The sequence below is a fragment of the Lissotriton vulgaris genome, chromosome 1_1, assembly GCF_964263255.1.
Source record: "Lissotriton vulgaris chromosome 1_1, aLisVul1.2, whole genome shotgun sequence".
NCBI lineage: Eukaryota > Metazoa > Chordata > Amphibia > Caudata > Salamandridae > Lissotriton > Lissotriton vulgaris.
The window spans coordinates 225,924,090-225,948,054 of record NC_141685.1 but is presented as its reverse complement, the minus strand read 5'-3'; the positions used below and the strand labels follow the sequence as shown (position 1 = coordinate 225,948,054).

The 23,965-nt window shown below is 45.3% G+C and overlaps 58 non-coding genes across 58 annotated transcripts; 43 read left to right on the top strand and 15 right to left on the bottom strand.

Moving 5' to 3' along the window:
- Nucleotides 1–156: 156 nt before the first annotated feature.
- Nucleotides 157–229, bottom strand: TRNAM-CAU (transfer RNA methionine (anticodon CAU)). Its single transcript has one exon. It is a non-coding gene; the product is annotated as a tRNA-Met (tRNA).
- Nucleotides 230–366: 137 nt separating this feature from the next.
- On the top strand, nucleotides 367–438 carry TRNAA-UGC (transfer RNA alanine (anticodon UGC)). The gene has a single exon. It is a non-coding gene; the product is annotated as a tRNA-Ala (tRNA).
- Nucleotides 439–868: 430 nt separating this feature from the next.
- TRNAY-GUA (transfer RNA tyrosine (anticodon GUA)) lies at nucleotides 869–954 on the top strand. The gene is given in 2 exon segments: nucleotides 869–905; nucleotides 919–954. It is a non-coding gene; the product is annotated as a tRNA-Tyr (tRNA).
- A 614-nt stretch (nucleotides 955–1,568) lies between these two features.
- Nucleotides 1,569–1,640, top strand: TRNAA-CGC (transfer RNA alanine (anticodon CGC)). Its single transcript has one exon. It is a non-coding gene; the product is annotated as a tRNA-Ala (tRNA).
- A 193-nt stretch (nucleotides 1,641–1,833) lies between these two features.
- TRNAM-CAU (transfer RNA methionine (anticodon CAU)) lies at nucleotides 1,834–1,906 on the bottom strand. Its single transcript has one exon. It is a non-coding gene; the product is annotated as a tRNA-Met (tRNA).
- Nucleotides 1,907–2,043: 137 nt separating this feature from the next.
- TRNAA-UGC (transfer RNA alanine (anticodon UGC)) lies at nucleotides 2,044–2,115 on the top strand. Its single transcript has one exon. It is a non-coding gene; the product is annotated as a tRNA-Ala (tRNA).
- A 430-nt stretch (nucleotides 2,116–2,545) lies between these two features.
- On the top strand, nucleotides 2,546–2,631 carry TRNAY-GUA (transfer RNA tyrosine (anticodon GUA)). Its single transcript is given in 2 exon segments — nucleotides 2,546–2,582; nucleotides 2,596–2,631. It is a non-coding gene; the product is annotated as a tRNA-Tyr (tRNA).
- Nucleotides 2,632–3,245: 614 nt separating this feature from the next.
- TRNAA-CGC (transfer RNA alanine (anticodon CGC)) lies at nucleotides 3,246–3,317 on the top strand. Its single transcript has one exon. It is a non-coding gene; the product is annotated as a tRNA-Ala (tRNA).
- Nucleotides 3,318–3,510: 193 nt separating this feature from the next.
- TRNAM-CAU (transfer RNA methionine (anticodon CAU)) lies at nucleotides 3,511–3,583 on the bottom strand. The gene has a single exon. It is a non-coding gene; the product is annotated as a tRNA-Met (tRNA).
- Nucleotides 3,584–3,720: 137 nt separating this feature from the next.
- TRNAA-UGC (transfer RNA alanine (anticodon UGC)) lies at nucleotides 3,721–3,792 on the top strand. The gene has a single exon. It is a non-coding gene; the product is annotated as a tRNA-Ala (tRNA).
- A 430-nt stretch (nucleotides 3,793–4,222) lies between these two features.
- On the top strand, nucleotides 4,223–4,308 carry TRNAY-GUA (transfer RNA tyrosine (anticodon GUA)). The gene is given in 2 exon segments: nucleotides 4,223–4,259; nucleotides 4,273–4,308. It is a non-coding gene; the product is annotated as a tRNA-Tyr (tRNA).
- A 614-nt stretch (nucleotides 4,309–4,922) lies between these two features.
- TRNAA-CGC (transfer RNA alanine (anticodon CGC)) lies at nucleotides 4,923–4,994 on the top strand. Its single transcript has one exon. It is a non-coding gene; the product is annotated as a tRNA-Ala (tRNA).
- Nucleotides 4,995–5,187: 193 nt separating this feature from the next.
- Nucleotides 5,188–5,260, bottom strand: TRNAM-CAU (transfer RNA methionine (anticodon CAU)). The gene has a single exon. It is a non-coding gene; the product is annotated as a tRNA-Met (tRNA).
- A 137-nt stretch (nucleotides 5,261–5,397) lies between these two features.
- TRNAA-UGC (transfer RNA alanine (anticodon UGC)) lies at nucleotides 5,398–5,469 on the top strand. Its single transcript has one exon. It is a non-coding gene; the product is annotated as a tRNA-Ala (tRNA).
- A 430-nt stretch (nucleotides 5,470–5,899) lies between these two features.
- Nucleotides 5,900–5,985, top strand: TRNAY-GUA (transfer RNA tyrosine (anticodon GUA)). Its single transcript is given in 2 exon segments — nucleotides 5,900–5,936; nucleotides 5,950–5,985. It is a non-coding gene; the product is annotated as a tRNA-Tyr (tRNA).
- A 614-nt stretch (nucleotides 5,986–6,599) lies between these two features.
- Nucleotides 6,600–6,671, top strand: TRNAA-CGC (transfer RNA alanine (anticodon CGC)). Its single transcript has one exon. It is a non-coding gene; the product is annotated as a tRNA-Ala (tRNA).
- A 193-nt stretch (nucleotides 6,672–6,864) lies between these two features.
- On the bottom strand, nucleotides 6,865–6,937 carry TRNAM-CAU (transfer RNA methionine (anticodon CAU)). Its single transcript has one exon. It is a non-coding gene; the product is annotated as a tRNA-Met (tRNA).
- A 137-nt stretch (nucleotides 6,938–7,074) lies between these two features.
- TRNAA-UGC (transfer RNA alanine (anticodon UGC)) lies at nucleotides 7,075–7,146 on the top strand. Its single transcript has one exon. It is a non-coding gene; the product is annotated as a tRNA-Ala (tRNA).
- A 430-nt stretch (nucleotides 7,147–7,576) lies between these two features.
- Nucleotides 7,577–7,662, top strand: TRNAY-GUA (transfer RNA tyrosine (anticodon GUA)). Its single transcript is given in 2 exon segments — nucleotides 7,577–7,613; nucleotides 7,627–7,662. It is a non-coding gene; the product is annotated as a tRNA-Tyr (tRNA).
- Nucleotides 7,663–8,276: 614 nt separating this feature from the next.
- TRNAA-CGC (transfer RNA alanine (anticodon CGC)) lies at nucleotides 8,277–8,348 on the top strand. The gene has a single exon. It is a non-coding gene; the product is annotated as a tRNA-Ala (tRNA).
- Nucleotides 8,349–8,541: 193 nt separating this feature from the next.
- Nucleotides 8,542–8,614, bottom strand: TRNAM-CAU (transfer RNA methionine (anticodon CAU)). Its single transcript has one exon. It is a non-coding gene; the product is annotated as a tRNA-Met (tRNA).
- Nucleotides 8,615–8,751: 137 nt separating this feature from the next.
- TRNAA-UGC (transfer RNA alanine (anticodon UGC)) lies at nucleotides 8,752–8,823 on the top strand. The gene has a single exon. It is a non-coding gene; the product is annotated as a tRNA-Ala (tRNA).
- A 430-nt stretch (nucleotides 8,824–9,253) lies between these two features.
- On the top strand, nucleotides 9,254–9,339 carry TRNAY-GUA (transfer RNA tyrosine (anticodon GUA)). The gene is given in 2 exon segments: nucleotides 9,254–9,290; nucleotides 9,304–9,339. It is a non-coding gene; the product is annotated as a tRNA-Tyr (tRNA).
- Nucleotides 9,340–9,953: 614 nt separating this feature from the next.
- TRNAA-CGC (transfer RNA alanine (anticodon CGC)) lies at nucleotides 9,954–10,025 on the top strand. The gene has a single exon. It is a non-coding gene; the product is annotated as a tRNA-Ala (tRNA).
- A 193-nt stretch (nucleotides 10,026–10,218) lies between these two features.
- TRNAM-CAU (transfer RNA methionine (anticodon CAU)) lies at nucleotides 10,219–10,291 on the bottom strand. The gene has a single exon. It is a non-coding gene; the product is annotated as a tRNA-Met (tRNA).
- A 137-nt stretch (nucleotides 10,292–10,428) lies between these two features.
- Nucleotides 10,429–10,500, top strand: TRNAA-UGC (transfer RNA alanine (anticodon UGC)). The gene has a single exon. It is a non-coding gene; the product is annotated as a tRNA-Ala (tRNA).
- A 430-nt stretch (nucleotides 10,501–10,930) lies between these two features.
- Nucleotides 10,931–11,016, top strand: TRNAY-GUA (transfer RNA tyrosine (anticodon GUA)). Its single transcript is given in 2 exon segments — nucleotides 10,931–10,967; nucleotides 10,981–11,016. It is a non-coding gene; the product is annotated as a tRNA-Tyr (tRNA).
- A 614-nt stretch (nucleotides 11,017–11,630) lies between these two features.
- Nucleotides 11,631–11,702, top strand: TRNAA-CGC (transfer RNA alanine (anticodon CGC)). The gene has a single exon. It is a non-coding gene; the product is annotated as a tRNA-Ala (tRNA).
- Nucleotides 11,703–11,895: 193 nt separating this feature from the next.
- On the bottom strand, nucleotides 11,896–11,968 carry TRNAM-CAU (transfer RNA methionine (anticodon CAU)). The gene has a single exon. It is a non-coding gene; the product is annotated as a tRNA-Met (tRNA).
- A 137-nt stretch (nucleotides 11,969–12,105) lies between these two features.
- Nucleotides 12,106–12,177, top strand: TRNAA-UGC (transfer RNA alanine (anticodon UGC)). The gene has a single exon. It is a non-coding gene; the product is annotated as a tRNA-Ala (tRNA).
- A 430-nt stretch (nucleotides 12,178–12,607) lies between these two features.
- On the top strand, nucleotides 12,608–12,693 carry TRNAY-GUA (transfer RNA tyrosine (anticodon GUA)). The gene is given in 2 exon segments: nucleotides 12,608–12,644; nucleotides 12,658–12,693. It is a non-coding gene; the product is annotated as a tRNA-Tyr (tRNA).
- A 614-nt stretch (nucleotides 12,694–13,307) lies between these two features.
- On the top strand, nucleotides 13,308–13,379 carry TRNAA-CGC (transfer RNA alanine (anticodon CGC)). Its single transcript has one exon. It is a non-coding gene; the product is annotated as a tRNA-Ala (tRNA).
- A 193-nt stretch (nucleotides 13,380–13,572) lies between these two features.
- On the bottom strand, nucleotides 13,573–13,645 carry TRNAM-CAU (transfer RNA methionine (anticodon CAU)). Its single transcript has one exon. It is a non-coding gene; the product is annotated as a tRNA-Met (tRNA).
- A 137-nt stretch (nucleotides 13,646–13,782) lies between these two features.
- TRNAA-UGC (transfer RNA alanine (anticodon UGC)) lies at nucleotides 13,783–13,854 on the top strand. Its single transcript has one exon. It is a non-coding gene; the product is annotated as a tRNA-Ala (tRNA).
- Nucleotides 13,855–14,284: 430 nt separating this feature from the next.
- Nucleotides 14,285–14,370, top strand: TRNAY-GUA (transfer RNA tyrosine (anticodon GUA)). Its single transcript is given in 2 exon segments — nucleotides 14,285–14,321; nucleotides 14,335–14,370. It is a non-coding gene; the product is annotated as a tRNA-Tyr (tRNA).
- A 614-nt stretch (nucleotides 14,371–14,984) lies between these two features.
- On the top strand, nucleotides 14,985–15,056 carry TRNAA-CGC (transfer RNA alanine (anticodon CGC)). Its single transcript has one exon. It is a non-coding gene; the product is annotated as a tRNA-Ala (tRNA).
- Nucleotides 15,057–15,249: 193 nt separating this feature from the next.
- TRNAM-CAU (transfer RNA methionine (anticodon CAU)) lies at nucleotides 15,250–15,322 on the bottom strand. The gene has a single exon. It is a non-coding gene; the product is annotated as a tRNA-Met (tRNA).
- Nucleotides 15,323–15,459: 137 nt separating this feature from the next.
- Nucleotides 15,460–15,531, top strand: TRNAA-UGC (transfer RNA alanine (anticodon UGC)). The gene has a single exon. It is a non-coding gene; the product is annotated as a tRNA-Ala (tRNA).
- A 430-nt stretch (nucleotides 15,532–15,961) lies between these two features.
- TRNAY-GUA (transfer RNA tyrosine (anticodon GUA)) lies at nucleotides 15,962–16,047 on the top strand. The gene is given in 2 exon segments: nucleotides 15,962–15,998; nucleotides 16,012–16,047. It is a non-coding gene; the product is annotated as a tRNA-Tyr (tRNA).
- Nucleotides 16,048–16,661: 614 nt separating this feature from the next.
- On the top strand, nucleotides 16,662–16,733 carry TRNAA-CGC (transfer RNA alanine (anticodon CGC)). The gene has a single exon. It is a non-coding gene; the product is annotated as a tRNA-Ala (tRNA).
- A 193-nt stretch (nucleotides 16,734–16,926) lies between these two features.
- Nucleotides 16,927–16,999, bottom strand: TRNAM-CAU (transfer RNA methionine (anticodon CAU)). Its single transcript has one exon. It is a non-coding gene; the product is annotated as a tRNA-Met (tRNA).
- Nucleotides 17,000–17,136: 137 nt separating this feature from the next.
- On the top strand, nucleotides 17,137–17,208 carry TRNAA-UGC (transfer RNA alanine (anticodon UGC)). Its single transcript has one exon. It is a non-coding gene; the product is annotated as a tRNA-Ala (tRNA).
- A 430-nt stretch (nucleotides 17,209–17,638) lies between these two features.
- On the top strand, nucleotides 17,639–17,724 carry TRNAY-GUA (transfer RNA tyrosine (anticodon GUA)). The gene is given in 2 exon segments: nucleotides 17,639–17,675; nucleotides 17,689–17,724. It is a non-coding gene; the product is annotated as a tRNA-Tyr (tRNA).
- A 614-nt stretch (nucleotides 17,725–18,338) lies between these two features.
- On the top strand, nucleotides 18,339–18,410 carry TRNAA-CGC (transfer RNA alanine (anticodon CGC)). Its single transcript has one exon. It is a non-coding gene; the product is annotated as a tRNA-Ala (tRNA).
- Nucleotides 18,411–18,603: 193 nt separating this feature from the next.
- On the bottom strand, nucleotides 18,604–18,676 carry TRNAM-CAU (transfer RNA methionine (anticodon CAU)). The gene has a single exon. It is a non-coding gene; the product is annotated as a tRNA-Met (tRNA).
- A 137-nt stretch (nucleotides 18,677–18,813) lies between these two features.
- TRNAA-UGC (transfer RNA alanine (anticodon UGC)) lies at nucleotides 18,814–18,885 on the top strand. The gene has a single exon. It is a non-coding gene; the product is annotated as a tRNA-Ala (tRNA).
- A 430-nt stretch (nucleotides 18,886–19,315) lies between these two features.
- TRNAY-GUA (transfer RNA tyrosine (anticodon GUA)) lies at nucleotides 19,316–19,401 on the top strand. The gene is given in 2 exon segments: nucleotides 19,316–19,352; nucleotides 19,366–19,401. It is a non-coding gene; the product is annotated as a tRNA-Tyr (tRNA).
- A 614-nt stretch (nucleotides 19,402–20,015) lies between these two features.
- Nucleotides 20,016–20,087, top strand: TRNAA-CGC (transfer RNA alanine (anticodon CGC)). The gene has a single exon. It is a non-coding gene; the product is annotated as a tRNA-Ala (tRNA).
- Nucleotides 20,088–20,280: 193 nt separating this feature from the next.
- Nucleotides 20,281–20,353, bottom strand: TRNAM-CAU (transfer RNA methionine (anticodon CAU)). The gene has a single exon. It is a non-coding gene; the product is annotated as a tRNA-Met (tRNA).
- Nucleotides 20,354–20,490: 137 nt separating this feature from the next.
- Nucleotides 20,491–20,562, top strand: TRNAA-UGC (transfer RNA alanine (anticodon UGC)). The gene has a single exon. It is a non-coding gene; the product is annotated as a tRNA-Ala (tRNA).
- Nucleotides 20,563–20,992: 430 nt separating this feature from the next.
- On the top strand, nucleotides 20,993–21,078 carry TRNAY-GUA (transfer RNA tyrosine (anticodon GUA)). Its single transcript is given in 2 exon segments — nucleotides 20,993–21,029; nucleotides 21,043–21,078. It is a non-coding gene; the product is annotated as a tRNA-Tyr (tRNA).
- A 614-nt stretch (nucleotides 21,079–21,692) lies between these two features.
- Nucleotides 21,693–21,764, top strand: TRNAA-CGC (transfer RNA alanine (anticodon CGC)). The gene has a single exon. It is a non-coding gene; the product is annotated as a tRNA-Ala (tRNA).
- Nucleotides 21,765–21,957: 193 nt separating this feature from the next.
- Nucleotides 21,958–22,030, bottom strand: TRNAM-CAU (transfer RNA methionine (anticodon CAU)). Its single transcript has one exon. It is a non-coding gene; the product is annotated as a tRNA-Met (tRNA).
- Nucleotides 22,031–22,167: 137 nt separating this feature from the next.
- Nucleotides 22,168–22,239, top strand: TRNAA-UGC (transfer RNA alanine (anticodon UGC)). Its single transcript has one exon. It is a non-coding gene; the product is annotated as a tRNA-Ala (tRNA).
- Nucleotides 22,240–22,669: 430 nt separating this feature from the next.
- TRNAY-GUA (transfer RNA tyrosine (anticodon GUA)) lies at nucleotides 22,670–22,755 on the top strand. Its single transcript is given in 2 exon segments — nucleotides 22,670–22,706; nucleotides 22,720–22,755. It is a non-coding gene; the product is annotated as a tRNA-Tyr (tRNA).
- A 614-nt stretch (nucleotides 22,756–23,369) lies between these two features.
- Nucleotides 23,370–23,441, top strand: TRNAA-CGC (transfer RNA alanine (anticodon CGC)). The gene has a single exon. It is a non-coding gene; the product is annotated as a tRNA-Ala (tRNA).
- A 193-nt stretch (nucleotides 23,442–23,634) lies between these two features.
- On the bottom strand, nucleotides 23,635–23,707 carry TRNAM-CAU (transfer RNA methionine (anticodon CAU)). Its single transcript has one exon. It is a non-coding gene; the product is annotated as a tRNA-Met (tRNA).
- Nucleotides 23,708–23,844: 137 nt separating this feature from the next.
- Nucleotides 23,845–23,916, top strand: TRNAA-UGC (transfer RNA alanine (anticodon UGC)). Its single transcript has one exon. It is a non-coding gene; the product is annotated as a tRNA-Ala (tRNA).
- The last annotated feature ends 49 nt before the right edge of the window (nucleotides 23,917–23,965 follow it).

Genomic DNA, 23,965 nt, shown 5'->3' with positions numbered 1-23,965 from the left:
CTAGCCTGCCATCTTGTGGAAAGTAGAGGTTTCTCCGGCAGTTGGGGGTCAGAACCCCGCTTAAATTGTTTGCTTTGAAAAATGTGTTTGGAGTAGGCATAGTTTCCACTTTTCAAGAAAATCTGAGAATTTTGCTTGCCAAAAGGAGGAAATAAATGCCCTCTCTGAGGATCGAACTCAGGACCTTCAGATTATGAGACTAACGCGCTGCCTACTGCGCTAAGAAGGCTGCACACAAGCATCTCTAAATAGGACTATAGACCATGAAGATATTCCAGGTACGAGGCTTAAGGATTTTCCTGGCTGAGACTTTATGCTGCAGTGTCAAATGGGTTGACTTGGCAGCCAGTAAAACTTGGCAGACATGGGGATGTAGCTCAGTGGTAGAGCGCATGCTTTGCATGTATGAGGCCCCGGGTTCAATCCCCGGCATCTCCAGACTTTTGCCATGCTTGTCTCGGATTTTGGCAGAAAACAAGGCTGGCTATCAGTATTAAGGAAGAGATATGTCATGCAACTGGGATACCAACCCCACTTAAACTGTGAGACGTTTGCCTTGAAAAAACCCATGAAATGGGGCTATCTCATTTTTGATGCTTATACAACAGAAGAATCTTACTTGTTTAAGCCATCAAAGTGATGATTAATCTTGGCAATCTTAATACATTTAGGATAGAAATCTGTGGCAGCCCTCTTGGTCATTGGTAAGGGTTCTTCCTCGAAAGCAGAGACTCTTACTTTTCTGGTAACTTTGAGGGGGAGTGGCAGGTAATATTGATGATGTGCATCTGTCTGCTCCTGGTCCCCACCCTCCACAACCTTTCTTGAGCGAGAGATAATTTTGGTGCTACGGAAGTTTGCCACTACTCCTTCGATAGCTCAGTTGGTAGAGCGGAGGACTGTAGCATAAATTCAGGCATCCTTAGGTCGCTGGTTCAAATCCGGCTCGAAGGATTTTGTGGTTTAATTTCCATGGCTTTTGCTTTGAATCAACAATACCTTCCATTGACTATGAAAAATTCCCAGAGCTTCGATAAATACCGGAAAAGAAGCGTACTCTATCTGCTTTCAAAGGGAATGGATGACATAGTCGTCGCTAGGGGAGGTGTGAAGAACAGTCAAGGAAACCTGCTGATCAGAACTAATACCAAAGCATTGCATTAATATATGTATGCCCTTGGCAGACTTCCAATTGCACTGCTCCAAAGGTAGCTGCTTGGCAGCCAATCACACTATGACTTGCCTTCAATTTGAATGTATACCGATGGGCAAGAGGGAATATCCAATGGAATCATCTCCCGAAAGGCTGAGCAAGCAGGAAAGTAGACCAATAGTTGTCACATTTTTGGGAATCCTGAGAAGTTTTGCATTCCAAACTGAGCAAATAAAAGCCCTGCCGGAGAATCGATCCCTGATTGCACTAAATATATGCTCCATGAAGACAGTTCACACGTGAGGTGTGAGCAATTCCAAGCCTGACACTTTACATTCTAGTCTCAAATCGAGACTTTGCAGTCCATGGGCTTCAGAGTCTCCTTGCATCCAGCAAAACGTTAGAGTGCAGTCGAGGGGATGTAGCTCAGTGGTAGAGCGCATGCTTCGCATGTATGAGGCCCCGGGTTCAATCCCCGGCATCTCCAGGAGTCTCTGTTCTCTATCTTGGCTTTTTCCAGAAGGCTAGCCTGCCATCTTGTGGAAAGTAGAGGTTTCTCCGGCAGTTGGGGGTCAGAACCCCGCTTAAATTGTTTGCTTTGAAAAATGTGTTTGGAGTAGGCATAGTTTCCACTTTTCAAGAAAATCTGAGAATTTTGCTTGCCAAAAGGAGGAAATAAATGCCCTCTCTGAGGATCGAACTCAGGACCTTCAGATTATGAGACTGACGCGCTGCCTACTGCGCTAAGAAGGCTGCACACAAGCATCTCTAAATAGGACTATAGACCATGAAGATATTCCAGGTACGAGGCTTAAGGATTTTCCTGGCTGAGACTTTATGCTGCAGTGTCAAATGGGTTGACTTGGCAGCCAGTAAAACTTGGCAGACATGGGGATGTAGCTCAGTGGTAGAGCGCATGCTTTGCATGTATGAGGCCCCGGGTTCAATCCCCGGCATCTCCAGACTTTTGCCATGCTTGTCTCGGATTTTGGCAGAAAACAAGGCTGGCTATCAGTATTAAGGAAGAGATATGTCATGCAACTGGGATACCAACCCCACTTAAACTGTGAGACGTTTGCCTTGAAAAAACCCATGAAATGGGGCTATCTCATTTTTGATGCTTATACAACAGAAGAATCTTACTTGTTTAAGCCATCAAAGTGATGATTAATCTTGGCAATCTTAATACATTTAGGATAGAAATCTGTGGCAGCCCTCTTGGTCATTGGTAAGGGTTCTTCCTCGAAAGCAGAGACTCTTACTTTTCTGGTAACTTTGAGGGGGAGTGGCAGGTAATATTGATGATGTGCATCTGTCTGCTCCTGGTCCCCACCCTCCACAACCTTTCTTGAGCGAGAGATAATTTTGGTGCTACGGAAGTTTGCCACTACTCCTTCGATAGCTCAGTTGGTAGAGCGGAGGACTGTAGCATAAATTCAGGCATCCTTAGGTCGCTGGTTCAAATCCGGCTCGAAGGATTTTGTGGTTTAATTTCCATGGCTTTTGCTTTGAATCAACAATACCTTCCATTGACTATGAAAAATTCCCAGAGCTTCGATAAATACCGGAAAAGAAGCGTACTCTATCTGCTTTCAAAGGGAATGGATGACATAGTCGTCGCTAGGGGAGGTGTGAAGAACAGTCAAGGAAACCTGCTGATCAGAACTAATACCAAAGCATTGCATTAATATATGTATGCCCTTGGCAGACTTCCAATTGCACTGCTCCAAAGGTAGCTGCTTGGCAGCCAATCACACTATGACTTGCCTTCAATTTGAATGTATACCGATGGGCAAGAGGGAATATCCAATGGAATCATCTCCCGAAAGGCTGAGCAAGCAGGAAAGTAGACCAATAGTTGTCACATTTTTGGGAATCCTGAGAAGTTTTGCATTCCAAACTGAGCAAATAAAAGCCCTGCCGGAGAATCGATCCCTGATTGCACTAAATATATGCTCCATGAAGACAGTTCACACGTGAGGTGTGAGCAATTCCAAGCCTGACACTTTACATTCTAGTCTCAAATCGAGACTTTGCAGTCCATGGGCTTCAGAGTCTCCTTGCATCCAGCAAAACGTTAGAGTGCAGTCGAGGGGATGTAGCTCAGTGGTAGAGCGCATGCTTCGCATGTATGAGGCCCCGGGTTCAATCCCCGGCATCTCCAGGAGTCTCTGTTCTCTATCTTGGCTTTTTCCAGAAGGCTAGCCTGCCATCTTGTGGAAAGTAGAGGTTTCTCGGGCAGTTGGGGGTCAGAACCCCGCTTAAATTGTTTGCTTTGAAAAATGTGTTTGGAGTAGGCATAGTTTCCACTTTTCAAGAAAATCTGAGAATTTTGCTTGCCAAAAGGAGGAAATAAATGCCCTCTCTGAGGATCGAACTCAGGACCTTCAGATTATGAGACTGACGCGCTGCCTACTGCGCTAAGAAGGCTGCACACAAGCATCTCTAAATAGGACTATAGACCATGAAGATATTCCAGGTACGAGGCTTAAGGATTTTCCTGGCTGAGACTTTATGCTGCAGTGTCAAATGGGTTGACTTGGCAGCCAGTAAAACTTGGCAGACATGGGGATGTAGCTCTGTGGTAGAGCGCATGCTTTGCATGTATGAGGCCCCGGGTTCAATCCCCGGCATCTCCAGACTTTTGCCATGCTTGTCTCGGATTTTGGCAGAAAACAAGGCTGGCTATCAGTATTAAGGAAGAGATATGTCATGCAACTGGGATACCAACCCCACTTAAACTGTGAGACGTTTGCCTTGAAAAAACCCATGAAATGGGGCTATCTCATTTTTGATGCTTATACAACAGAAGAATCTTACTTGTTTAAGCCATCAAAGTGATGATTAATCTTGGCAATCTTAATACATTTAGGATAGAAATCTGTGGCAGCCCTCTTGGTCATTGGTAAGGGTTCTTCCTCGAAAGCAGAGACTCTTACTTTTCTGGTAACTTTGAGGGGGAGTGGCAGGTAATATTGATGATGTGCATCTGTCTGCTCCTGGTCCCCACCCTCCACAACCTTTCTTGAGCGAGAGATAATTTTGGTGCTACGGAAGTTTGCCACTACTCCTTCGATAGCTCAGTTGGTAGAGCGGAGGACTGTAGCATAAATTCAGGCATCCTTAGGTCGCTGGTTCAAATCCGGCTCGAAGGATTTTGTGGTTTAATTTCCATGGCTTTTGCTTTGAATCAACAATACCTTCCATTGACTATGAAAAATTCCCAGAGCTTCGATAAATACCGGAAAAGAAGCGTACTCTATCTGCTTTCAAAGGGAATGGATGACATAGTCGTCGCTAGGGGAGGTGTGAAGAACAGTCAAGGAAACCTGCTGATCAGAACTAATACCAAAGCATTGCATTAATATATGTATGCCCTTGGCAGACTTCCAATTGCACTGCTCCAAAGGTAGCTGCTTGGCAGCCAATCACACTATGACTTGCCTTCAATTTGAATGTATACCGATGGGCAAGAGGGAATATCCAATGGAATCATCTCCCGAAAGGCTGAGCAAGCAGGAAAGTAGACCAATAGTTGTCACATTTTTGGGAATCCTGAGAAGTTTTGCATTCCAAACTGAGCAAATAAAAGCCCTGCCGGAGAATCGATCCCTGATTGCACTAAATATATGCTCCATGAAGACAGTTCACACGTGAGGTGTGAGCAATTCCAAGCCTGACACTTTACATTCTAGTCTCAAATCGAGACTTTGCAGTCCATGGGCTTCAGAGTCTCCTTGCATCCAGCAAAACGTTAGAGTGCAGTCGAGGGGATGTAGCTCAGTGGTAGAGCGCATGCTTCGCATGTATGAGGCCCCGGGTTCAATCCCCGGCATCTCCAGGAGTCTCTGTTCTCTATCTTGGCTTTTTCCAGAAGGCTAGCCTGCCATCTTGTGGAAAGTAGAGGTTTCTCCGGCAGTTGGGGGTCAGAACCCCGCTTAAATTGTTTGCTTTGAAAAATGTGTTTGGAGTAGGCATAGTTTCCACTTTTCAAGAAAATCTGAGAATTTTGCTTGCCAAAAGGAGGAAATAAATGCCCTCTCTGAGGATCGAACTCAGGACCTTCAGATTATGAGACTGACGCGCTGCCTACTGCGCTAAGAAGGCTGCACACAAGCATCTCTAAATAGGACTATAGACCATGAAGATATTCCAGGTACGAGGCTTAAGGATTTTCCTGGCTGAGACTTTATGCTGCAGTGTCAAATGGGTTGACTTGGCAGCCAGTAAAACTTGGCAGACATGGGGATGTAGCTCAGTGGTAGAGCGCATGCTTTGCATGTATGAGGCCCCGGGTTCAATCCCCGGCATCTCCAGACTTTTGCCATGCTTGTCTCGGATTTTGGCAGAAAACAAGGCTGGCTATCAGTATTAAGGAAGAGATATGTCATGCAACTGGGATACCAACCCCACTTAAACTGTGAGACGTTTGCCTTGAAAAAACCCATGAAATGGGGCTATCTCATTTTTGATGCTTATACAACAGAAGAATCTTACTTGTTTAAGCCATCAAAGTGATGATTAATCTTGGCAATCTTAATACATTTAGGATAGAAATCTGTGGCAGCCCTCTTGGTCATTGGTAAGGGTTCTTCCTCGAAAGCAGAGACTCTTACTTTTCCGGTAACTTTGAGGGGGAGTGGCAGGTAATATTGATGATGTGCATCTGTCTGCTCCTGGTCCCCACCCTCCACAACCTTTCTTGAGCGAGAGATAATTTTGGTGCTACGGAAGTTTGCCACTACTCCTTCGATAGCTCAGTTGGTAGAGCGGAGGACTGTAGCATAAATTCAGGCATCCTTAGGTCGCTGGTTCAAATCCGGCTCGAAGGATTTTGTGGTTTAATTTCCATGGCTTTTGCTTTGAATCAACAATACCTTCCATTGACTATGAAAAATTCCCAGAGCTTCGATAAATACCGGAAAAGAAGCGTACTCTATCTGCTTTCAAAGGGAATGGATGACATAGTCGTCGCTAGGGGAGGTGTGAAGAACAGTCAAGGAAACCTGCTGATCAGAACTAATACCAAAGCATTGCATTAATATATGTATGCCCTTGGCAGACTTCCAATTGCACTGCTCCAAAGGTAGCTGCTTGGCAGCCAATCACACTATGACTTGCCTTCAATTTGAATGTATACCGATGGGCAAGAGGGAATATCCAATGGAATCATCTCCCGAAAGGCTGAGCAAGCAGGAAAGTAGACCAATAGTTGTCACATTTTTGGGAATCCTGAGAAGTTTTGCATTCCAAACTGAGCAAATAAAAGCCCTGCCGGAGAATCGATCCCTGATTGCACTAAATATATGCTCCATGAAGACAGTTCACACGTGAGGTGTGAGCAATTCCAAGCCTGACACTTTACATTCTAGTCTCAAATCGAGACTTTGCAGTCCATGGGCTTCAGAGTCTCCTTGCATCCAGCAAAACGTTAGAGTGCAGTCGAGGGGATGTAGCTCAGTGGTAGAGCGCATGCTTCGCATGTATGAGGCCCCGGGTTCAATCCCCGGCATCTCCAGGAGTCTCTGTTCTCTATCTTGGCTTTTTCCAGAAGGCTAGCCTGCCATCTTGTGGAAAGTAGAGGTTTCTCCGGCAGTTGGGGGTCAGAACCCCGCTTAAATTGTTTGCTTTGAAAAATGTGTTTGGAGTAGGCATAGTTTCCACTTTTCAAGAAAATCTGAGAATTTTGCTTGCCAAAAGGAGGAAATAAATGCCCTCTCTGAGGATCGAACTCAGGACCTTCAGATTATGAGACTGACGCGCTGCCTACTGCGCTAAGAAGGCTGCACACAAGCATCTCTAAATAGGACTATAGACCATGAAGATATTCCAGGTACGAGGCTTAAGGATTTTCCTGGCTGAGACTTTATGCTGCAGTGTCAAATGGGTTGACTTGGCAGCCAGTAAAACTTGGCAGACATGGGGATGTAGCTCAGTGGTAGAGCGCATGCTTTGCATGTATGAGGCCCCGGGTTCAATCCCCGGCATCTCCAGACTTTTGCCATGCTTGTCTCGGATTTTGGCAGAAAACAAGGCTGGCTATCAGTATTAAGGAAGAGATATGTCATGCAACTGGGATACCAACCCCACTTAAACTGTGAGACGTTTGCCTTGAAAAAACCCATGAAATGGGGCTATCTCATTTTTGATGCTTATACAACAGAAGAATCTTACTTGTTTAAGCCATCAAAGTGATGATTAATCTTGGCAATCTTAATACATTTAGGATAGAAATCTGTGGCAGCCCTCTTGGTCATTGGTAAGGGTTCTTCCTCGAAAGCAGAGACTCTTACTTTTCTGGTAACTTTGAGGGGGAGTGGCAGGTAATATTGATGATGTGCATCTGTCTGCTCCTGGTCCCCACCCTCCACAACCTTTCTTGAGCGAGAGATAATTTTGGTGCTACGGAAGTTTGCCACTACTCCTTCGATAGCTCAGTTGGTAGAGCGGAGGACTGTAGCATAAATTCAGGCATCCTTAGGTCGCTGGTTCAAATCCGGCTCGAAGGATTTTGTGGTTTAATTTCCATGGCTTTTGCTTTGAATCAACAATACCTTCCATTGACTATGAAAAATTCCCAGAGCTTCGATAAATACCGGAAAAGAAGCGTACTCTATCTGCTTTCAAAGGGAATGGATGACATAGTCGTCGCTAGGGGAGGTGTGAAGAACAGTCAAGGAAACCTGCTGATCAGAACTAATACCAAAGCATTGCATTAATATATGTATGCCCTTGGCAGACTTCCAATTGCACTGCTCCAAAGGTAGCTGCTTGGCAGCCAATCACACTATGACTTGCCTTCAATTTGAATGTATACCGATGGGCAAGAGGGAATATCCAATGGAATCATCTCCCGAAAGGCTGAGCAAGCAGGAAAGTAGACCAATAGTTGTCACATTTTTGGGAATCCTGAGAAGTTTTGCATTCCAAACTGAGCAAATAAAAGCCCTGCCGGAGAATCGATCCCTGATTGCACTAAATATATGCTCCATGAAGACAGTTCACACGTGAGGTGTGAGCAATTCCAAGCCTGACACTTTACATTCTAGTCTCAAATCGAGACTTTGCAGTCCATGGGCTTCAGAGTCTCCTTGCATCCAGCAAAACGTTAGAGTGCAGTCGAGGGGATGTAGCTCAGTGGTAGAGCGCATGCTTCGCATGTATGAGGCCCCGGGTTCAATCCCCGGCATCTCCAGGAGTCTCTGTTCTCTATCTTGGCTTTTTCCAGAAGGCTAGCCTGCCATCTTGTGGAAAGTAGAGGTTTCTCGGGCAGTTGGGGGTCAGAACCCCGCTTAAATTGTTTGCTTTGAAAAATGTGTTTGGAGTAGGCATAGTTTCCACTTTTCAAGAAAATCTGAGAATTTTGCTTGCCAAAAGGAGGAAATAAATGCCCTCTCTGAGGATCGAACTCAGGACCTTCAGATTATGAGACTGACGCGCTGCCTACTGCGCTAAGAAGGCTGCACACAAGCATCTCTAAATAGGACTATAGACCATGAAGATATTCCAGGTACGAGGCTTAAGGATTTTCCTGGCTGAGACTTTATGCTGCAGTGTCAAATGGGTTGACTTGGCAGCCAGTAAAACTTGGCAGACATGGGGATGTAGCTCTGTGGTAGAGCGCATGCTTTGCATGTATGAGGCCCCGGGTTCAATCCCCGGCATCTCCAGACTTTTGCCATGCTTGTCTCGGATTTTGGCAGAAAACAAGGCTGGCTATCAGTATTAAGGAAGAGATATGTCATGCAACTGGGATACCAACCCCACTTAAACTGTGAGACGTTTGCCTTGAAAAAACCCATGAAATGGGGCTATCTCATTTTTGATGCTTATACAACAGAAGAATCTTACTTGTTTAAGCCATCAAAGTGATGATTAATCTTGGCAATCTTAATACATTTAGGATAGAAATCTGTGGCAGCCCTCTTGGTCATTGGTAAGGGTTCTTCCTCGAAAGCAGAGACTCTTACTTTTCTGGTAACTTTGAGGGGGAGTGGCAGGTAATATTGATGATGTGCATCTGTCTGCTCCTGGTCCCCACCCTCCACAACCTTTCTTGAGCGAGAGATAATTTTGGTGCTACGGAAGTTTGCCACTACTCCTTCGATAGCTCAGTTGGTAGAGCGGAGGACTGTAGCATAAATTCAGGCATCCTTAGGTCGCTGGTTCAAATCCGGCTCGAAGGATTTTGTGGTTTAATTTCCATGGCTTTTGCTTTGAATCAACAATACCTTCCATTGACTATGAAAAATTCCCAGAGCTTCGATAAATACCGGAAAAGAAGCGTACTCTATCTGCTTTCAAAGGGAATGGATGACATAGTCGTCGCTAGGGGAGGTGTGAAGAACAGTCAAGGAAACCTGCTGATCAGAACTAATACCAAAGCATTGCATTAATATATGTATGCCCTTGGCAGACTTCCAATTGCACTGCTCCAAAGGTAGCTGCTTGGCAGCCAATCACACTATGACTTGCCTTCAATTTGAATGTATACCGATGGGCAAGAGGGAATATCCAATGGAATCATCTCCCGAAAGGCTGAGCAAGCAGGAAAGTAGACCAATAGTTGTCACATTTTTGGGAATCCTGAGAAGTTTTGCATTCCAAACTGAGCAAATAAAAGCCCTGCCGGAGAATCGATCCCTGATTGCACTAAATATATGCTCCATGAAGACAGTTCACACGTGAGGTGTGAGCAATTCCAAGCCTGACACTTTACATTCTAGTCTCAAATCGAGACTTTGCAGTCCATGGGCTTCAGAGTCTCCTTGCATCCAGCAAAACGTTAGAGTGCAGTCGAGGGGATGTAGCTCAGTGGTAGAGCGCATGCTTCGCATGTATGAGGCCCCGGGTTCAATCCCCGGCATCTCCAGGAGTCTCTGTTCTCTATCTTGGCTTTTTCCAGAAGGCTAGCCTGCCATCTTGTGGAAAGTAGAGGTTTCTCCGGCAGTTGGGGGTCAGAACCCCGCTTAAATTGTTTGCTTTGAAAAATGTGTTTGGAGTAGGCATAGTTTCCACTTTTCAAGAAAATCTGAGAATTTTGCTTGCCAAAAGGAGGAAATAAATGCCCTCTCTGAGGATCGAACTCAGGACCTTCAGATTATGAGACTGACGCGCTGCCTACTGCGCTAAGAAGGCTGCACACAAGCATCTCTAAATAGGACTATAGACCATGAAGATATTCCAGGTACGAGGCTTAAGGATTTTCCTGGCTGAGACTTTATGCTGCAGTGTCAAATGGGTTGACTTGGCAGCCAGTAAAACTTGGCAGACATGGGGATGTAGCTCAGTGGTAGAGCGCATGCTTTGCATGTATGAGGCCCCGGGTTCAATCCCCGGCATCTCCAGACTTTTGCCATGCTTGTCTCGGATTTTGGCAGAAAACAAGGCTGGCTATCAGTATTAAGGAAGAGATATGTCATGCAACTGGGATACCAACCCCACTTAAACTGTGAGACGTTTGCCTTGAAAAAACCCATGAAATGGGGCTATCTCATTTTTGATGCTTATACAACAGAAGAATCTTACTTGTTTAAGCCATCAAAGTGATGATTAATCTTGGCAATCTTAATACATTTAGGATAGAAATCTGTGGCAGCCCTCTTGGTCATTGGTAAGGGTTCTTCCTCGAAAGCAGAGACTCTTACTTTTCCGGTAACTTTGAGGGGGAGTGGCAGGTAATATTGATGATGTGCATCTGTCTGCTCCTGGTCCCCACCCTCCACAACCTTTCTTGAGCGAGAGATAATTTTGGTGCTACGGAAGTTTGCCACTACTCCTTCGATAGCTCAGTTGGTAGAGCGGAGGACTGTAGCATAAATTCAGGCATCCTTAGGTCGCTGGTTCAAATCCGGCTCGAAGGATTTTGTGGTTTAATTTCCATGGCTTTTGCTTTGAATCAACAATACCTTCCATTGACTATGAAAAATTCCCAGAGCTTCGATAAATACCGGAAAAGAAGCGTACTCTATCTGCTTTCAAAGGGAATGGATGACATAGTCGTCGCTAGGGGAGGTGTGAAGAACAGTCAAGGAAACCTGCTGATCAGAACTAATACCAAAGCATTGCATTAATATATGTATGCCCTTGGCAGACTTCCAATTGCACTGCTCCAAAGGTAGCTGCTTGGCAGCCAATCACACTATGACTTGCCTTCAATTTGAATGTATACCGATGGGCAAGAGGGAATATCCAATGGAATCATCTCCCGAAAGGCTGAGCAAGCAGGAAAGTAGACCAATAGTTGTCACATTTTTGGGAATCCTGAGAAGTTTTGCATTCCAAACTGAGCAAATAAAAGCCCTGCCGGAGAATCGATCCCTGATTGCACTAAATATATGCTCCATGAAGACAGTTCACACGTGAGGTGTGAGCAATTCCAAGCCTGACACTTTACATTCTAGTCTCAAATCGAGACTTTGCAGTCCATGGGCTTCAGAGTCTCCTTGCATCCAGCAAAACGTTAGAGTGCAGTCGAGGGGATGTAGCTCAGTGGTAGAGCGCATGCTTCGCATGTATGAGGCCCCGGGTTCAATCCCCGGCATCTCCAGGAGTCTCTGTTCTCTATCTTGGCTTTTTCCAGAAGGCTAGCCTGCCATCTTGTGGAAAGTAGAGGTTTCTCCGGCAGTTGGGGGTCAGAACCCCGCTTAAATTGTTTGCTTTGAAAAATGTGTTTGGAGTAGGCATAGTTTCCACTTTTCAAGAAAATCTGAGAATTTTGCTTGCCAAAAGGAGGAAATAAATGCCCTCTCTGAGGATCGAACTCAGGACCTTCAGATTATGAGACTGACGCGCTGCCTACTGCGCTAAGAAGGCTGCACACAAGCATCTCTAAATAGGACTATAGACCATGAAGATATTCCAGGTACGAGGCTTAAGGATTTTCCTGGCTGAGACTTTATGCTGCAGTGTCAAATGGGTTGACTTGGCAGCCAGTAAAACTTGGCAGACATGGGGATGTAGCTCAGTGGTAGAGCGCATGCTTTGCATGTATGAGGCCCCGGGTTCAATCCCCGGCATCTCCAGACTTTTGCCATGCTTGTCTCGGATTTTGGCAGAAAACAAGGCTGGCTATCAGTATTAAGGAAGAGATATGTCATGCAACTGGGATACCAACCCCACTTAAACTGTGAGACGTTTGCCTTGAAAAAACCCATGAAATGGGGCTATCTCATTTTTGATGCTTATACAACAGAAGAATCTTACTTGTTTAAGCCATCAAAGTGATGATTAATCTTGGCAATCTTAATACATTTAGGATAGAAATCTGTGGCAGCCCTCTTGGTCATTGGTAAGGGTTCTTCCTCGAAAGCAGAGACTCTTACTTTTCTGGTAACTTTGAGGGGGAGTGGCAGGTAATATTGATGATGTGCATCTGTCTGCTCCTGGTCCCCACCCTCCACAACCTTTCTTGAGCGAGAGATAATTTTGGTGCTACGGAAGTTTGCCACTACTCCTTCGATAGCTCAGTTGGTAGAGCGGAGGACTGTAGCATAAATTCAGGCATCCTTAGGTCGCTGGTTCAAATCCGGCTCGAAGGATTTTGTGGTTTAATTTCCATGGCTTTTGCTTTGAATCAACAATACCTTCCATTGACTATGAAAAATTCCCAGAGCTTCGATAAATACCGGAAAAGAAGCGTACTCTATCTGCTTTCAAAGGGAATGGATGACATAGTCGTCGCTAGGGGAGGTGTGAAGAACAGTCAAGGAAACCTGCTGATCAGAACTAATACCAAAGCATTGCATTAATATATGTATGCCCTTGGCAGACTTCCAATTGCACTGCTCCAAAGGTAGCTGCTTGGCAGCCAATCACACTATGACTTGCCTTCAATTTGAATGTATACCGATGGGCAAGAGGGAATATCCAATGGAATCATCTCCCGAAAGGCTGAGCAAGCAGGAAAGTAGACCAATAGTTGTCACATTTTTGGGAATCCTGAGAAGTTTTGCATTCCAAACTGAGCAAATAAAAGCCCTGCCGGAGAATCGATCCCTGATTGCACTAAATATATGCTCCATGAAGACAGTTCACACGTGAGGTGTGAGCAATTCCAAGCCTGACACTTTACATTCTAGTCTCAAATCGAGACTTTGCAGTCCATGGGCTTCAGAGTCTCCTTGCATCCAGCAAAACGTTAGAGTGCAGTCGAGGGGATGTAGCTCAGTGGTAGAGCGCATGCTTCGCATGTATGAGGCCCCGGGTTCAATCCCCGGCATCTCCAGGAGTCTCTGTTCTCTATCTTGGCTTTTTCCAGAAGGCTAGCCTGCCATCTTGTGGAAAGTAGAGGTTTCTCCGGCAGTTGGGGGTCAGAACCCCGCTTAAATTGTTTGCTTTGAAAAATGTGTTTGGAGTAGGCATAGTTTCCACTTTTCAAGAAAATCTGAGAATTTTGCTTGCCAAAAGGAGGAAATAAATGCCCTCTCTGAGGATCGAACTCAGGACCTTCAGATTATGAGACTAACGCGCTGCCTACTGCGCTAAGAAGGCTGCACACAAGCATCTCTAAATAGGACTATAGACCATGAAGATATTCCAGGTACGAGGCTTAAGGATTTTCCTGGCTGAGACTTTATGCTGCAGTGTCAAATGGATTGACTTGGCAGCCAGTAAAACTTGGCAGACATGGGGATGTAGCTCAGTGGTAGAGCGCATGCTTTGCATGTATGAGGCCCCGGGTTCAATCCCCGGCATCTCCAGACTTTTGCCATGCTTGTCTCGGATTTTGGCAGAAAACAAGGCTGGCTATCAGTATTAAGGAAGAGATATGTCATGCAACTGGGATACCAACCCCACTTAAACTGTGAGACGTTTGCCTTGAAAAAACCCATGAAATGGGGCTATCTCATTTTTGATGCTTATACAACAGAAGAATCTTACTTGTTTAAGCCATCAAAGTGATGATTAATCTTGGCAATCTTAATACATTTAGGATAGAAATCTGTGGCAGCCCTCTTGGTCATTGGTAAGGGTTCTTCCTCGAAAGCAGAGACTCTTACTTTTCCGGTAACTTTGAGGGGGAGTGGCAGGTAATATTGATGATGTGCATCTGTCTGCTCCTGGTCCCCACCCTCCACAACCTTTCTTGAGCGAGAGATAATTTTGGTGCTACGGAAGTTTGCCACTACTCCTTCGATAGCTCAGTTGGTAGAGCGGAGGACTGTAGCATAAATTCAGGCATCCTTAGGTCGCTGGTTCAAATCCGGCTCGAAGGATTTTGTGGTTTAATTTCCATGGCTTTTGCTTTGAATCAACAATACCTTCCATTGACTATGAAAAATTCCCAGAGCTTCGATAAATACCGGAAAAGAAGCGTACTCTATCTGCTTTCAAAGGGAATGGATGACATAGTCGTCGCTAGGGGAGGTGTGAAGAACAGTCAAGGAAACCTGCTGATCAGAACTAATACCAAAGCATTGCATTAATATATGTATGCCCTTGGCAGACTTCCAATTGCACTGCTCCAAAGGTAGCTGCTTGGCAGCCAATCACACTATGACTTGCCTTCAATTTGAATGTATACCGATGGGCAAGAGGGAATATCCAATGGAATCATCTCCCGAAAGGCTGAGCAAGCAGGAAAGTAGACCAATAGTTGTCACATTTTTGGGAATCCTGAGAAGTTTTGCATTCCAAACTGAGCAAATAAAAGCCCTGCCGGAGAATCGATCCCTGATTGCACTAAATATATGCTCCATGAAGACAGTTCACACGTGAGGTGTGAGCAATTCCAAGCCTGACACTTTACATTCTAGTCTCAAATCGAGACTTTGCAGTCCATGGGCTTCAGAGTCTCCTTGCATCCAGCAAAACGTTAGAGTGCAGTCGAGGGGATGTAGCTCAGTGGTAGAGCGCATGCTTCGCATGTATGAGGCCCCGGGTTCAATCCCCGGCATCTCCAGGAGTCTCTGTTCTCTATCTTGGCTTTTTCCAGAAGGCTAGCCTGCCATCTTGTGGAAAGTAGAGGTTTCTCCGGCAGTTGGGGGTCAGAACCCCGCTTAAATTGTTTGCTTTGAAAAATGTGTTTGGAGTAGGCATAGTTTCCACTTTTCAAGAAAATCTGAGAATTTTGCTTGCCAAAAGGAGGAAATAAATGCCCTCTCTGAGGATCGAACTCAGGACCTTCAGATTATGAGACTGACGCGCTGCCTACTGCGCTAAGAAGGCTGCACACAAGCATCTCTAAATAGGACTATAGACCATGAAGATATTCCAGGTACGAGGCTTAAGGATTTTCCTGGCTGAGACTTTATGCTGCAGTGTCAAATGGGTTGACTTGGCAGCCAGTAAAACTTGGCAGACATGGGGATGTAGCTCAGTGGTAGAGCGCATGCTTTGCATGTATGAGGCCCCGGGTTCAATCCCCGGCATCTCCAGACTTTTGCCATGCTTGTCTCGGATTTTGGCAGAAAACAAGGCTGGCTATCAGTATTAAGGAAGAGATATGTCATGCAACTGGGATACCAACCCCACTTAAACTGTGAGACGTTTGCCTTGAAAAAACCCATGAAATGGGGCTATCTCATTTTTGATGCTTATACAACAGAAGAATCTTACTTGTTTAAGCCATCAAAGTGATGATTAATCTTGGCAATCTTAATACATTTAGGATAGAAATCTGTGGCAGCCCTCTTGGTCATTGGTAAGGGTTCTTCCTCGAAAGCAGAGACTCTTACTTTTCTGGTAACTTTGAGGGGGAGTGGCAGGTAATATTGATGATGTGCATCTGTCTGCTCCTGGTCCCCACCCTCCACAACCTTTCTTGAGCGAGAGATAATTTTGGTGCTACGGAAGTTTGCCACTACTCCTTCGATAGCTCAGTTGGTAGAGCGGAGGACTGTAGCATAAATTCAGGCATCCTTAGGTCGCTGGTTCAAATCCGGCTCGAAGGATTTTGTGGTTTAATTTCCATGGCTTTTGCTTTGAATCAACAATACCTTCCATTGACTATGAAAAATTCCCAGAGCTTCGATAAATACCGGAAAAGAAGCGTACTCTATCTGCTTTCAAAGGGAATGGATGACATAGTCGTCGCTAGGGGAGGTGTGAAGAACAGTCAAGGAAACCTGCTGATCAGAACTAATACCAAAGCATTGCATTAATATATGTATGCCCTTGGCAGACTTCCAATTGCACTGCTCCAAAGGTAGCTGCTTGGCAGCCAATCACACTATGACTTGCCTTCAATTTGAATGTATACCGATGGGCAAGAGGGAATATCCAATGGAATCATCTCCCGAAAGGCTGAGCAAGCAGGAAAGTAGACCAATAGTTGTCACATTTTTGGGAATCCTGAGAAGTTTTGCATTCCAAACTGAGCAAATAAAAGCCCTGCCGGAGAATCGATCCCTGATTGCACTAAATATATGCTCCATGAAGACAGTTCACACGTGAGGTGTGAGCAATTCCAAGCCTGACACTTTACATTCTAGTCTCAAATCGAGACTTTGCAGTCCATGGGCTTCAGAGTCTCCTTGCATCCAGCAAAACGTTAGAGTGCAGTCGAGGGGATGTAGCTCAGTGGTAGAGCGCATGCTTCGCATGTATGAGGCCCCGGGTTCAATCCCCGGCATCTCCAGGAGTCTCTGTTCTCTATCTTGGCTTTTTCCAGAAGGCTAGCCTGCCATCTTGTGGAAAGTAGAGGTTTCTCCGGCAGTTGGGGGTCAGAACCCCGCTTAAATTGTTTGCTTTGAAAAATGTGTTTGGAGTAGGCATAGTTTCCACTTTTCAAGAAAATCTGAGAATTTTGCTTGCCAAAAGGAGGAAATAAATGCCCTCTCTGAGGATCGAACTCAGGACCTTCAGATTATGAGACTGACGCGCTGCCTACTGCGCTAAGAAGGCTGCACACAAGCATCTCTAAATAGGACTATAGACCATGAAGATATTCCAGGTACGAGGCTTAAGGATTTTCCTGGCTGAGACTTTATGCTGCAGTGTCAAATGGGTTGACTTGGCAGCCAGTAAAACTTGGCAGACATGGGGATGTAGCTCAGTGGTAGAGCGCATGCTTTGCATGTATGAGGCCCCGGGTTCAATCCCCGGCATCTCCAGACTTTTGCCATGCTTGTCTCGGATTTTGGCAGAAAACAAGGCTGGCTATCAGTATTAAGGAAGAGATATGTCATGCAACTGGGATACCAACCCCACTTAAACTGTGAGACGTTTGCCTTGAAAAAACCCATGAAATGGGGCTATCTCATTTTTGATGCTTATACAACAGAAGAATCTTACTTGTTTAAGCCATCAAAGTGATGATTAATCTTGGCAATCTTAATACATTTAGGATAGAAATCTGTGGCAGCCCTCTTGGTCATTGGTAAGGGTTCTTCCTCGAAAGCAGAGACTCTTACTTTTCCGGTAACTTTGAGGGGGAGTGGCAGGTAATATTGATGATGTGCATCTGTCTGCTCCTGGTCCCCACCCTCCACAACCTTTCTTGAGCGAGAGATAATTTTGGTGCTACGGAAGTTTGCCACTACTCCTTCGATAGCTCAGTTGGTAGAGCGGAGGACTGTAGCATAAATTCAGGCATCCTTAGGTCGCTGGTTCAAATCCGGCTCGAAGGATTTTGTGGTTTAATTTCCATGGCTTTTGCTTTGAATCAACAATACCTTCCATTGACTATGAAAAATTCCCAGAGCTTCGATAAATACCGGAAAAGAAGCGTACTCTATCTGCTTTCAAAGGGAATGGATGACATAGTCGTCGCTAGGGGAGGTGTGAAGAACAGTCAAGGAAACCTGCTGATCAGAACTAATACCAAAGCATTGCATTAATATATGTATGCCCTTGGCAGACTTCCAATTGCACTGCTCCAAAGGTAGCTGCTTGGCAGCCAATCACACTATGACTTGCCTTCAATTTGAATGTATACCGATGGGCAAGAGGGAATATCCAATGGAATCATCTCCCGAAAGGCTGAGCAAGCAGGAAAGTAGACCAATAGTTGTCACATTTTTGGGAATCCTGAGAAGTTTTGCATTCCAAACTGAGCAAATAAAAGCCCTGCCGGAGAATCGATCCCTGATTGCACTAAATATATGCTCCATGAAGACAGTTCACACGTGAGGTGTGAGCAATTCCAAGCCTGACACTTTACATTCTAGTCTCAAATCGAGACTTTGCAGTCCATGGGCTTCAGAGTCTCCTTGCATCCAGCAAAACGTTAGAGTGCAGTCGAGGGGATGTAGCTCAGTGGTAGAGCGCATGCTTCGCATGTATGAGGCCCCGGGTTCAATCCCCGGCATCTCCAGGAGTCTCTGTTCTCTATCTTGGCTTTTTCCAGAAGGCTAGCCTGCCATCTTGTGGAAAGTAGAGGTTTCTCCGGCAGTTGGGGGTCAGAACCCCGCTTAAATTGTTTGCTTTGAAAAATGTGTTTGGAGTAGGCATAGTTTCCACTTTTCAAGAAAATCTGAGAATTTTGCTTGCCAAAAGGAGGAAAGAAATGCCCTCTCTGAGGATCGAACTCAGGACCTTCAGATTATGAGACTGACGCGCTGCCTACTGCGCTAAGAAGGCTGCACACAAGCATCTCTAAATAGGACTATAGACCATGAAGATATTCCAGGTACGAGGCTTAAGGATTTTCCTGGCTGAGACTTTATGCTGCAGTGTCAAATGGGTTGACTTGGCAGCCAGTAAAACTTGGCAGACATGGGGATGTAGCTCAGTGGTAGAGCGCATGCTTTGCATGTATGAGGCCCCGGGTTCAATCCCCGGCATCTCCAGACTTTTGCCATGCTTGTCTCGGATTTTGGCAGAAAACAAGGCTGGCTATCAGTATTAAGGAAGAGATATGTCATGCAACTGGGATACCAACCCCACTTAAACTGTGAGACGTTTGCCTTGAAAAAACCCATGAAATGGGGCTATCTCATTTTTGATGCTTATACAACAGAAGAATCTTACTTGTTTAAGCCATCAAAGTGATGATTAATCTTGGCAATCTTAATACATTTAGGATAGAAATCTGTGGCAGCCCTCTTGGTCATTGGTAAGGGTTCTTCCTCGAAAGCAGAGACTCTTACTTTTCTGGTAACTTTGAGGGGGAGTGGCAGGTAATATTGATGATGTGCATCTGTCTGCTCCTGGTCCCCACCCTCCACAACCTTTCTTGAGCGAGAGATAATTTTGGTGCTACGGAAGTTTGCCACTACTCCTTCGATAGCTCAGTTGGTAGAGCGGAGGACTGTAGCATAAATTCAGGCATCCTTAGGTCGCTGGTTCAAATCCGGCTCGAAGGATTTTGTGGTTTAATTTCCATGGCTTTTGCTTTGAATCAACAATACCTTCCATTGACTATGAAAAATTCCCAGAGCTTCGATAAATACCGGAAAAGAAGCGTACTCTATCTGCTTTCAAAGGGAATGGATGACATAGTCGTCGCTAGGGGAGGTGTGAAGAACAGTCAAGGAAACCTGCTGATCAGAACTAATACCAAAGCATTGCATTAATATATGTATGCCCTTGGCAGACTTCCAATTGCACTGCTCCAAAGGTAGCTGCTTGGCAGCCAATCACACTATGACTTGCCTTCAATTTGAATGTATACCGATGGGCAAGAGGGAATATCCAATGGAATCATCTCCCGAAAGGCTGAGCAAGCAGGAAAGTAGACCAATAGTTGTCACATTTTTGGGAATCCTGAGAAGTTTTGCATTCCAAACTGAGCAAATAAAAGCCCTGCCGGAGAATCGATCCCTGATTGCACTAAATATATGCTCCATGAAGACAGTTCACACGTGAGGTGTGAGCAATTCCAAGCCTGACACTTTACATTCTAGTCTCAAATCGAGACTTTGCAGTCCATGGGCTTCAGAGTCTCCTTGCATCCAGCAAAACGTTAGAGTGCAGTCGAGGGGATGTAGCTCAGTGGTAGAGCGCATGCTTCGCATGTATGAGGCCCCGGGTTCAATCCCCGGCATCTCCAGGAGTCTCTGTTCTCTATCTTGGCTTTTTCCAGAAGGCTAGCCTGCCATCTTGTGGAAAGTAGAGGTTTCTCCGGCAGTTGGGGGTCAGAACCCCGCTTAAATTGTTTGCTTTGAAAAATGTGTTTGGAGTAGGCATAGTTTCCACTTTTCAAGAAAATCTGAGAATTTTGCTTGCCAAAAGGAGGAAATAAATGCCCTCTCTGAGGATCGAACTCAGGACCTTCAGATTATGAGACTAACGCGCTGCCTACTGCGCTAAGAAGGCTGCACACAAGCATCTCTAAATAGGACTATAGACCATGAAGATATTCCAGGTACGAGGCTTAAGGATTTTCCTGGCTGAGACTTTATGCTGCAGTGTCAAATGGGTTGACTTGGCAGCCAGTAAAACTTGGCAGACATGGGGATGTAGCTCAGTGGTAGAGCGCATGCTTTGCATGTATGAGGCCCCGGGTTCAATCCCCGGCATCTCCAGACTTTTGCCATGCTTGTCTCGGATTTTGGCAGAAAACAAGGCTGGCTATCAGTATTAAGGAAGAGATATGTCATGCAACTGGGATACCAACCCCACTTAAACTGTGAGACGTTTGCCTTGAAAAAACCCATGAAATGGGGCTATCTCATTTTTGATGCTTATACAACAGAAGAATCTTACTTGTTTAAGCCATCAAAGTGATGATTAATCTTGGCAATCTTAATACATTTAGGATAGAAATCTGTGGCAGCCCTCTTGGTCATTGGTAAGGGTTCTTCCTCGAAAGCAGAGACTCTTACTTTTCTGGTAACTTTGAGGGGGAGTGGCAGGTAATATTGATGATGTGCATCTGTCTGCTCCTGGTCCCCACCCTCCACAACCTTTCTTGAGCGAGAGATAATTTTGGTGCTACGGAAGTTTGCCACTACTCCTTCGATAGCTCAGTTGGTAGAGCGGAGGACTGTAGCATAAATTCAGGCATCCTTAGGTCGCTGGTTCAAATCCGGCTCGAAGGATTTTGTGGTTTAATTTCCATGGCTTTTGCTTTGAATCAACAATACCTTCCATTGACTATGAAAAATTCCCAGAGCTTCGATAAATACCGGAAAAGAAGCGTACTCTATCTGCTTTCAAAGGGAATGGATGACATAGTCGTCGCTAGGGGAGGTGTGAAGAACAGTCAAGGAAACCTGCTGATCAGAACTAATACCAAAGCATTGCATTAATATATGTATGCCCTTGGCAGACTTCCAATTGCACTGCTCCAAAGGTAGCTGCTTGGCAGCCAATCACACTATGACTTGCCTTCAATTTGAATGTATACCGATGGGCAAGAGGGAATATCCAATGGAATCATCTCCCGAAAGGCTGAGCAAGCAGGAAAGTAGACCAATAGTTGTCACATTTTTGGGAATCCTGAGAAGTTTTGCATTCCAAACTGAGCAAATAAAAGCCCTGCCGGAGAATCGATCCCTGATTGCACTAAATATATGCTCCATGAAGACAGTTCACACGTGAGGTGTGAGCAATTCCAAGCCTGACACTTTACATTCTAGTCTCAAATCGAGACTTTGCAGTCCATGGGCTTCAGAGTCTCCTTGCATCCAGCAAAACGTTAGAGTGCAGTCGAGGGGATGTAGCTCAGTGGTAGAGCGCATGCTTCGCATGTATGAGGCCCCGGGTTCAATCCCCGGCATCTCCAGGAGTCTCTGTTCTCTATCTTGGCTTTTTCCAGAAGGCTAGCCTGCCATCTTGTGGAAAGTAGAGGTTTCTCCGGCAGTTGGGGGTCAGAACCCCGCTTAAATTGTTTGCTTTGAAAAATGTGTTTGGAGTAGGCATAGTTTCCACTTTTCAAGAAAATCTGAGAATTTTGCTTGCCAAAAGGAGGAAAGAAATGCCCTCTCTGAGGATCGAACTCAGGACCTTCAGATTATGAGACTGACGCGCTGCCTACTGCGCTAAGAAGGCTGCACACAAGCATCTCTAAATAGGACTATAGACCATGAAGATATTCCAGGTACGAGGCTTAAGGATTTTCCTGGCTGAGACTTTATGCTGCAGTGTCAAATGGGTTGACTTGGCAGCCAGTAAAACTTGGCAGACATGGGGATGTAGCTCAGTGGTAGAGCGCATGCTTTGCATGTATGAGGCCCCGGGTTCAATCCCCGGCATCTCCAGACTTTTGCCATGCTTGTCTCGGATTTTGGCAGAAAACAAGGCTGGCTATCAGTATTAAGGAAGAGATATGTCATGCAACTGGGATACCAACCCCACTTAAACTGTGAGACGTTTGCCTTGAAAAAACCCATGAAATGGGGCTATCTCATTTTTGATGCTTATACAACAGAAGAATCTTACTTGTTTAAGCCATCAAAGTGATGATTAATCTTGGCAATCTTAATACATTTAGGATAGAAATCTGTGGCAGCCCTCTTGGTCATTGGTAAGGGTTCTTCCTCGAAAGCAGAGACTCTTACTTTTCTGGTAACTTTGAGGGGGAGTGGCAGGTAATATTGATGATGTGCATCTGTCTGCTCCTGGTCCCCACCCTCCACAACCTTTCTTGAGCGAGAGATAATTTTGGTGCTACGGAAGTTTGCCACTACTCCTTCGATAGCTCAGTTGGTAGAGCGGAGGACTGTAGCATAAATTCAGGCATCCTTAGGTCGCTGGTTCAAATCCGGCTCGAAGGATTTTGTGGTTTAATTTCCATGGCTTTTGCTTTGAATCAACAATACCTTCCATTGACTATGAAAAATTCCCAGAGCTTCGATAAATACCGGAAAAGAAGCGTACTCTATCTGCTTTCAAAGGGAATGGATGACATAGTCGTCGCTAGGGGAGGTGTGAAGAACAGTCAAGGAAACCTGCTGATCAGAACTAATACCAAAGCATTGCATTAATATATGTATGCCCTTGGCAGACTTCCAATTGCACTGCTCCAAAGGTAGCTGCTTGGCAGCCAATCACACTATGACTTGCCTTCAATTTGAATGTATACCGATGGGCAAGAGGGAATATCCAATGGAATCATCTCCCGAAAGGCTGAGCAAGCAGGAAAGTAGACCAATAGTTGTCACATTTTTGGGAATCCTGAGAAGTTTTGCATTCCAAACTGAGCAAATAAAAGCCCTGCCGGAGAATCGATCCCTGATTGCACTAAATATATGCTCCATGAAGACAGTTCACACGTGAGGTGTGAGCAATTCCAAGCCTGACACTTTACATTCTAGTCTCAAATCGAGACTTTGCAGTCCATGGGCTTCAGAGTCTCCTTGCATCCAGCAAAACGTTAGAGTGCAGTCGAGGGGATGTAGCTCAGTGGTAGAGCGCATGCTTCGCATGTATGAGGCCCCGGGTTCAATCCCCGGCATCTCCAGGAGTCTCTGTTCTCTATCTTGGCTTTTTCCAGAAGGCTAGCCTGCCATCTTGTGGAAAGTAGAGGTTTCTCCGGCAGTTGGGGGTCAGAACCCCGCTTAAATTGTTTGCTTTGAAAAATGTGTTTGGAGTAGGCATAGTTTCCACTTTTCAAGAAAATCTGAGAATTTTGCTTGCCAAAAGGAGGAAATAAATGCCCTCTCTGAGGATCGAACTCAGGACCTTCAGATTATGAGACTAACGCGCTGCCTACTGCGCTAAGAAGGCTGCACACAAGCATCTCTAAATAGGACTATAGACCATGAAGATATTCCAGGTACGAGGCTTAAGGATTTTCCTGGCTGAGACTTTATGCTGCAGTGTCAAATGGGTTGACTTGGCAGCCAGTAAAACTTGGCAGACATGGGGATGTAGCTCAGTGGTAGAGCGCATGCTTTGCATGTATGAGGCCCCGGGTTCAATCCCCGGCATCTCCAGACTTTTGCCATGCTTGTCTCGGATTTTGGCAGAAAACAAGGCTGGCTA